Source organism: Mus musculus, chromosome 8 (genome assembly GCF_000001635.26).
Source record: "Mus musculus strain C57BL/6J chromosome 8, GRCm38.p6 C57BL/6J".
NCBI lineage: Eukaryota > Metazoa > Chordata > Mammalia > Rodentia > Muridae > Mus > Mus musculus.
Genome location: NC_000074.6, coordinates 110,117,748 through 110,124,422, shown reverse-complemented (window position 1 = coordinate 110,124,422; position 6,675 = coordinate 110,117,748). Strand labels below are relative to the sequence as shown.

Here is a 6,675-nt window from a genome sequence, read left to right as displayed (position 1 = left end):
ACACAAGTAACTGGCAATTTCATATAAAGATGCCGACCCCACTGAGGGGTGGGGTCAGGGTGGTGCGCCACTCCAGCCAGCAGAACTTCCTGTATCTCTCCTAACTCCGCCATTGCTTGTTCCCTTATATCTCCTTGAGAAGACATAACTAGACTAGATCCAAAAAGATGTAACAAAAGCCATAATCTGAGGCATGGGTCATCAAAATTGAAGTAACCCTTTGACCTGTCTAAAATTACTTTCAAAAATCTGATTCTTCCAACTACCAGCAAGGAGCCAAACTGCTTTGTCCACCCCCACCGCTGACCCCTCCCACCCCTCCACCCACCCAACCCTGGCAATCTCAGCCCTGCCTGAGGGTTGCCTGCCAAGGAAACACTAGACCTTGTCCCCACCTGAAGCCTCCCCTGATCTTGGATCTGTGCTTAGATGGAAACCTTTTCTTCTTCGAGAAAGGGCAAAGGAACCACTCCCTAAAACATATCAAGGAGAGACACCCTCTCTCTCTTCCTGAAAGGATGGGAATGGCACCCAAATGGGGAGGGCTGCAGCCTGACCCCCAGCTTCTTGGGGTCCTCAACACATCAAAAGAGACTGGGGGGACACACCCCATTTGCCTGCAGGTGCCAAATAAAAGGCCAACAGTACCAAAGGCCTTCATCACAGTGGGAAGTCCAGGATGTGGGTGGCCTCTGGGGATTTAGAAAGACCTCCTAAATAGTGGAGATTCTAGATGCTTCCCTCTCGACCTCCATCCAGCTGGTCAAAAGACCATACTATTCATCCTGGTGTCTACCTGAAGGAAGAACCACCTGCTCTCAGGTTTATGGTTTAAAAAAAAAAAAAGGAACTATATTCACATTATTCACATACAAGAAGGTCAAGTTCATGTTCCCCGTAGACACTCACTGTCTAACCGTGAGTAATCCTTTATCCAGCAGGAAAGGGCTGGAAACAGCTTTGTGGCGCTTCACAGCCTTCCAAACCTTTAGGTATAAGCACCCGGCACCATGAGAACAGCAGGTGATGTGCTGCCCAGATCAGGATCCAGCCATTTGTTTCAAATGGGGCTGGGGATCCGGAAAGTCTACCGTCCCTCAACACTGAAAACACCTCAAGTCATCAGTGTACAACGGACTCAGTTGGGGAATCAGCAAGATTAAGAAATCTCAACAAACAACAACGTGGCTGGCTATAACCAGTCATAGACGGTTGCCCCAAAGAGAACGTAGAAACGCCATGATTCTCCACCAGGGTGACCCTCATCCATTCCCTTGGAGGTGCGGGGGCTGGGGGCGGGGGCATTCATCAAGGTCTAATGATGGTTTCCTTTGTTAACACTGGGACAAGATGGGGTGGAAGGTGCTTCTGGCATCTAATGGGTGGATAGTGCCAATCATCCTACAATGCATAGGACAGACGGCCTCCCTGCCTCCCCCTCCCCCATCACCACACACACACACACACACACACACACACACACACACACACAAAGAATTCAGTTCCAATGTCAATAGTGCTGAAGCTGAGGAGGTCTGCCCTAAATACAGGCACTTGGACCCCACTCCAGGCATCCAAATGGATGCCAGGATGTCTCTGCACTCCTCAGCTAAGCTGTGGACTTCATTGCTGGGAACAATGTAGACTCTAGAAATGCAGGCACAAGACACGGAGATCCCCCAGGGTTGTTGGGGATGGGGCTCAGCAGTCCCTCATGCCCATTTAGGAGCCCGCCCGTCATAACCAAATGCTCTACTATCAAGGTCGGGTACTCTTTTTTTTTTTTTTTTTTTTTTTACCTCCCCACCCCCAAGTAATTCGACTCTTAAAAAAAAAAAAAAAAAAAAAAAAAAAAAAAAAAAAAAAAAACCTCTGTAACTAAAAGGAAGCCTGTTTGAATGAATCGTTTCTACAAGAAACCTCTTTAAAGCTTCCCAGGTATCCGATCGGGACCATTATCACCATATGACAGAAAAGAGAGGACTGGGGTACAACGATTTAGGCCAGGTTCCCAAAATGACACAGCTAGCAAGTGGCAAAGCCACAGGACATGCCCCACCCCCACCCCCACCCCTACCCTCACCCCCAGAACTCTTGAGTTTGGAGGCCATTCGTGGATCCTGAGGTGGGAACCCAAGCACCCCTGGTTCCACGCAGCTCTCTGCCTGGCTCACACACATAGAGCATGGACGCTGAGCCTAAGGGACCTCAAGACGTGCTTTCAAGCAGGTCATGCACAAAGGTTGGAGGTGGATTCCAGCCATTAATCTCTGATGCTTCTGGAAGCTGGCCACTTCCCTAGTCTCCCCTGCAGGGATATTGGCGGTGGGGGGCACAGGTGTCTCCAGGTCCAGCTCTAGCCAGCTCTCTGCTCCCAGGATACGAGGCCTCAGGGACTCTGTCAGCTCCTCCACTCCACCCTGTGCTGGTAGATCCACAGCGCTCTGCTGGCTGACTGGTGACGTTAGCGAACCAGCTCCAGGATTTACTTAACTTACTCTCCTGGATTTGCCTGCTCAAGACGCTGCCAGGCCTTTCCCTGAGGACAGAAATCTGCCGTTTTCTGGAAAGAACGCAAAGAAAGCAACCATTAGTCCCAAGGTTGCCTTATTCTGCTTTAGCCAAACTGCGGCTGGGGTCTCTCTCTGCTTCTGTTTCACAGTGGAAGAAGGCTCTACTCCTAGGCCTCGCAGGCTACAGATTATGCAACCATCAACTTTATCACACTGGGGATTGACAGTGACCTTGAGAACCCAGCCCAAGGAGCTGTACCTTATCCCTTAAGTCGCAATGGTCACTCTTTCAATCACTTTGCTACCGGGAACCCACTGGGCACATCACCCTGATGTCCACAAGAAGCCTACGACAATCAGGAAACCGCATTTATCCAAATTGCATTCAGTAGCATAGTTTGGATATTTTTTCTTCTTGTGATACATCCAAATCCAATTTTTGTTTGTCCCAGAACACAAAAACTGGGCTGGCACGATGGCTCAGTGGGTGAAGACGCTCGCTGCCAAGTCTGATGACATAAGTTCAATCCTCAGATCCTATATGGTAGATGAAGACAACGAACTCCTATATGTGTACCATGGCATGGATATGAGCAAGCCCCCCCATCCCCGTGCCACACACACAGAGACACACACAGACACACTAAATGTTTTTTTTTTTTTAAAGAAAACAAGATTCAACCAGGCCATACCAAAGGGAATACACTTGTCAAAGTCACTTTAAAATTTTTGATTTAGGGGCAGGTAAGACGGCTCGGCCAGTAAAGGCATTTGGCATGAGGCCTGAGAGCCTAAGTTTGAGCTCCAAGGACCCACACTGTGGAAAGAAAGGCCAGCCCCTGAAAAGCTATCCTCTGAGCTCTATACCTGTGCTCCACATACATATATGTACATGCCCACACACACACTCAACCAATCGATAAGTATAACTTTAAAGATAATAAACAAATAGTGTTTTAGATTGACTTATCTAATGCGTGTGTCAGATGCATGCATGTCTATCCATCATGTATGCCCAGTGCCCACAGACGCCTGAGAAAGAGTGTCCAGCATGCTAGAACTGATGTTCCTGATGCTTTTCGGGTCACTGTGTGGGTGCTAGGGGGTCAAACTGGAGTACTCTCAAACAGCGGTCAGTCCTTTTAAAAGGTTAACCTCCGGGCAAGCTCTCATTTTTATTTTTTATTTTTGAAACAAATCTAATATTGTTTTGAAACTAAGTGCCCTGCCTCCCAACACCTGTAACATGTAACGACCACCAGGCCCTGTCTGATGTACAACCCTTCTCTACGTATTTCCTACTGTTAGGGGACTGTCGTGTAGCCAGAACCAACATGGTGTGCTGTCTGATACATTTTGATAGTTAACAGGCACTGCATAAACCCCCCTCCCCCCTCCCCCACCATCCTTATCTGGGTGCCCTTGAGAGGTCTCTCTGGAAAGCAGGGATATCTCCTGGACTGGCTGCTTCATCCCTGCCGCTGTGCACAGGTGGCCTTGGGAAGGAACTGAAAAGTGCCCACCTCGGGGGCCTCCCTCTACTACGTCAAGAGGAGGTTGTGTTCCCATGACTCTGATCTTTTAAGAGTGATGAGAGCCCCCAAAGCCGGGATCCAGTGCCCTCACTGGTCTAAACAGTAGCATCTCAGCCCAGAATGGTTTAGAGTCGATGTGTCCTACATTGGGCAGGGGAGGATGTGCCCTACTGAATGCTAACGGGTAAGCAGCCTAGAAATGCATGGTGCATGTGGTCACACAGCTGGTCGGAGGGTGAAGCAAGCCGCAACTAGATCTGTGTTCTCGACCTAGGCTATTCAGCTTCTTTGGAGACTTCTCTTGTTCCACATCCCACAGAGAGCAGGCCACACAGAGAAGATCCCACTGCCCTCCCACCCTGACTGAGAGGAGCCCGGTGCTGCGATTATCCCCAGAGAGCATGCTGCTACTAGGGCCGCCAATTGCCATCAAGAGGGAGAGGACCAGAAGAAGCTGAAGCCAGGGTGCCCTCTGCTGGCTGACCACTGGACTAGTCAAATCTTGGATACAAGGCATGTTATGGATACCTGGATGTGATGTGAGGGGTCCGAGAGAGAGGCTCTTTCCATTAAATATCACTTCTTCTGAAGACCCAGGAGCCCCAGTGGTGGGCAAATCATGTCCGGTTTCCCTATCACTGCATTTCTAAACACACCTGCATCCTTGGTGACCTTCTGTATGACGGCCACTAAGGGATGGCAGTAGGGGGACCAGGAATGACTTCTCAGCGCCCTGTAGAGTTTCTTGAGTGAGGCAGATGCAAAACAAACAAACGAACGAATGAACGAATGATTGGAACAAAACCAGCCAATGGCCGTTATAGATCTGACAAGACAAAGACCTCGCAGTATGCTGGCCTCAAATCAAAAAGCCAATGTCAAGGAAATCTAAAAGGTAAGGTCCATTTGTGACTCGGCCCCCAGCTTTGAAAAGAGAGGCAGATGGGGATGGAGAAGGAAGTGCATTCTGGGAAATGGAACCAACGTGGCCATCCTTCCCCTTGCCTTTGGTGCCGCCTCTGTCTTGCTCCTGTGTGCCAACCAGATGCTGCTGAGGTTATCTTGGAAGAGACGACCTCAATTGAGAAAATAACCTCCATCAGATTGGCCTGGAGGCAAGTCTATGGGACATTTTTCTCTACTAATGACTGATGTTGGAGGGCCCCAGCATCCCACTGTGGGATGCTTCCATCCATGAGCAAGTGGTTCTGGGTTGTATAAGAAAGTGGACTGAGCTGGGCAGTGGTGGCACACGCCTTTAACCCCAGCACTTGGGAGACCAGAGGCAGGCAGATCAGCCTGGTCTACAGAGTGAGTTCCAGAACAGTCAGAGCTACACAGAGAAACCCTGTATAACCAAACAGGTTACCCCTCTCCACCCCACCCCCCAAAAACAAACAAACAAAAATAGACTGAGCCAGCCACAAGGACTAAGCCAGTAAGCAGCACTCCTCTATGGCCTCTGCTTCAGCTCCTGCCTACACTTCTTGCTCTGACTTCCCTCAGTGATGGAGTGTGATTAGGGTATGTGAACCAAATAACCCCCCCCTCTGTCCCCAAGTTGGCTTTGACCATGGTGGTCATCACAGCAATAGAAAGCACACTGAGAGACCCCCTTACTCTCCATGTGCCTCTCTGCTTCCAAGACTCATCCATGGCCAGATGACAGTCTTCTCCTAACCACAAGCCTGTTACACAGTAGAGTGGGGATAAAGACAGACGCTCCCTCCTAAGGATACAATAAGAAAGGTCTGTGACCATGTGCGCTACATACCTGGCATTTCTCGTGGGCACAAGCCATGATGCCTCTTCTCTGCTTGCTCCCCGCGCTCTCCGAACGAGGTCTCAATGAGTTTGCCCCATCGTGGAATTCTCAGCGGCCCCTTGAGTTGCCTCTTCAGTTTCTTCTTGCCCCTTATTAGTGATAAAGTTGTCTGGGCGCTCTTTCTACATTGCAGCCCCGCACACAGGGGCTCAGCTCACCCTGCTGTGAGGCTTAACGTTGGTGACTTCCCACTTTAGAGGTAAGAAAACACAAAGTCGATCTGAGTACTTGTGAAGCAGAAGGTCAGTGCTATTCTTGACCACATGGAGACTTAGAGGCTAGCCAGGACAACATGAGGCTTTGTCTCGTACATACATACATAGCTCACAGGCACACAGCTTGCATTTGAGTGCAAAGGTACCAGAACAAGATGCCAACCTAAGCCTGTCTCTTCTCCTTATAGCCTCCAACATGAGACTCCCTAGGACTCTGTGACCCTCAGGTTTTACCCTTTCTCCCTCCATAATTCATCCTCACACAATTGTAGGGGCAAATCTTATTTCTTTTGAGCCTTCTACTTTGACCAGCAGGCCCACGTCTCCAAAGATCAGTGGGCTATGGACACGTGCATGCCTTTCTTCCCCAGAATCTCAAGCAGCTCCAACTCCCAGCCCCTAACTCTCATGAGCCTTGGACAGCTATTCCCTATATCCTTCATTGAGGAACCAAGTTCATGCCACCCAGAAATTCAAGTTCCTCGTGGCTCTGCTGCTGTAGTTCATAGATGCTTTAAGGGGTCTCCTGCCTTGGTTTGTGTTAGTCCGGATCTTGTGGGAATGTCCTCAGTATCTCTTACCAAGCC

General features: G+C 49.5%; 1 long non-coding RNA gene across 2 annotated transcripts in view; it reads right to left on the bottom strand.

Moving 5' to 3' along the window:
- Window positions 1-2,459: 2,459 nt before the first annotated feature.
- The window catches only part of Gm35543, an 8,191-nt gene continuing 3,975 nt past the window's right edge, over window positions 2,460-6,675 (bottom strand). The window contains exons 1-3 of one of the 2 annotated variants that reach the window (XR_388013.2): window positions 6,670-6,675; window positions 5,823-6,064; window positions 2,460-2,563 (exon numbers count right to left, since the gene is read on the bottom strand). The exon at window positions 6,670-6,675 is cut by the window's right edge and continues 269 nt beyond it. This is a non-coding gene — a long non-coding RNA (predicted gene, 35543). The remainder of the gene's footprint in view (window positions 2,564-5,822; window positions 6,065-6,669) is intronic. The other variant, XR_388014.2, reaches the window with a different exon arrangement.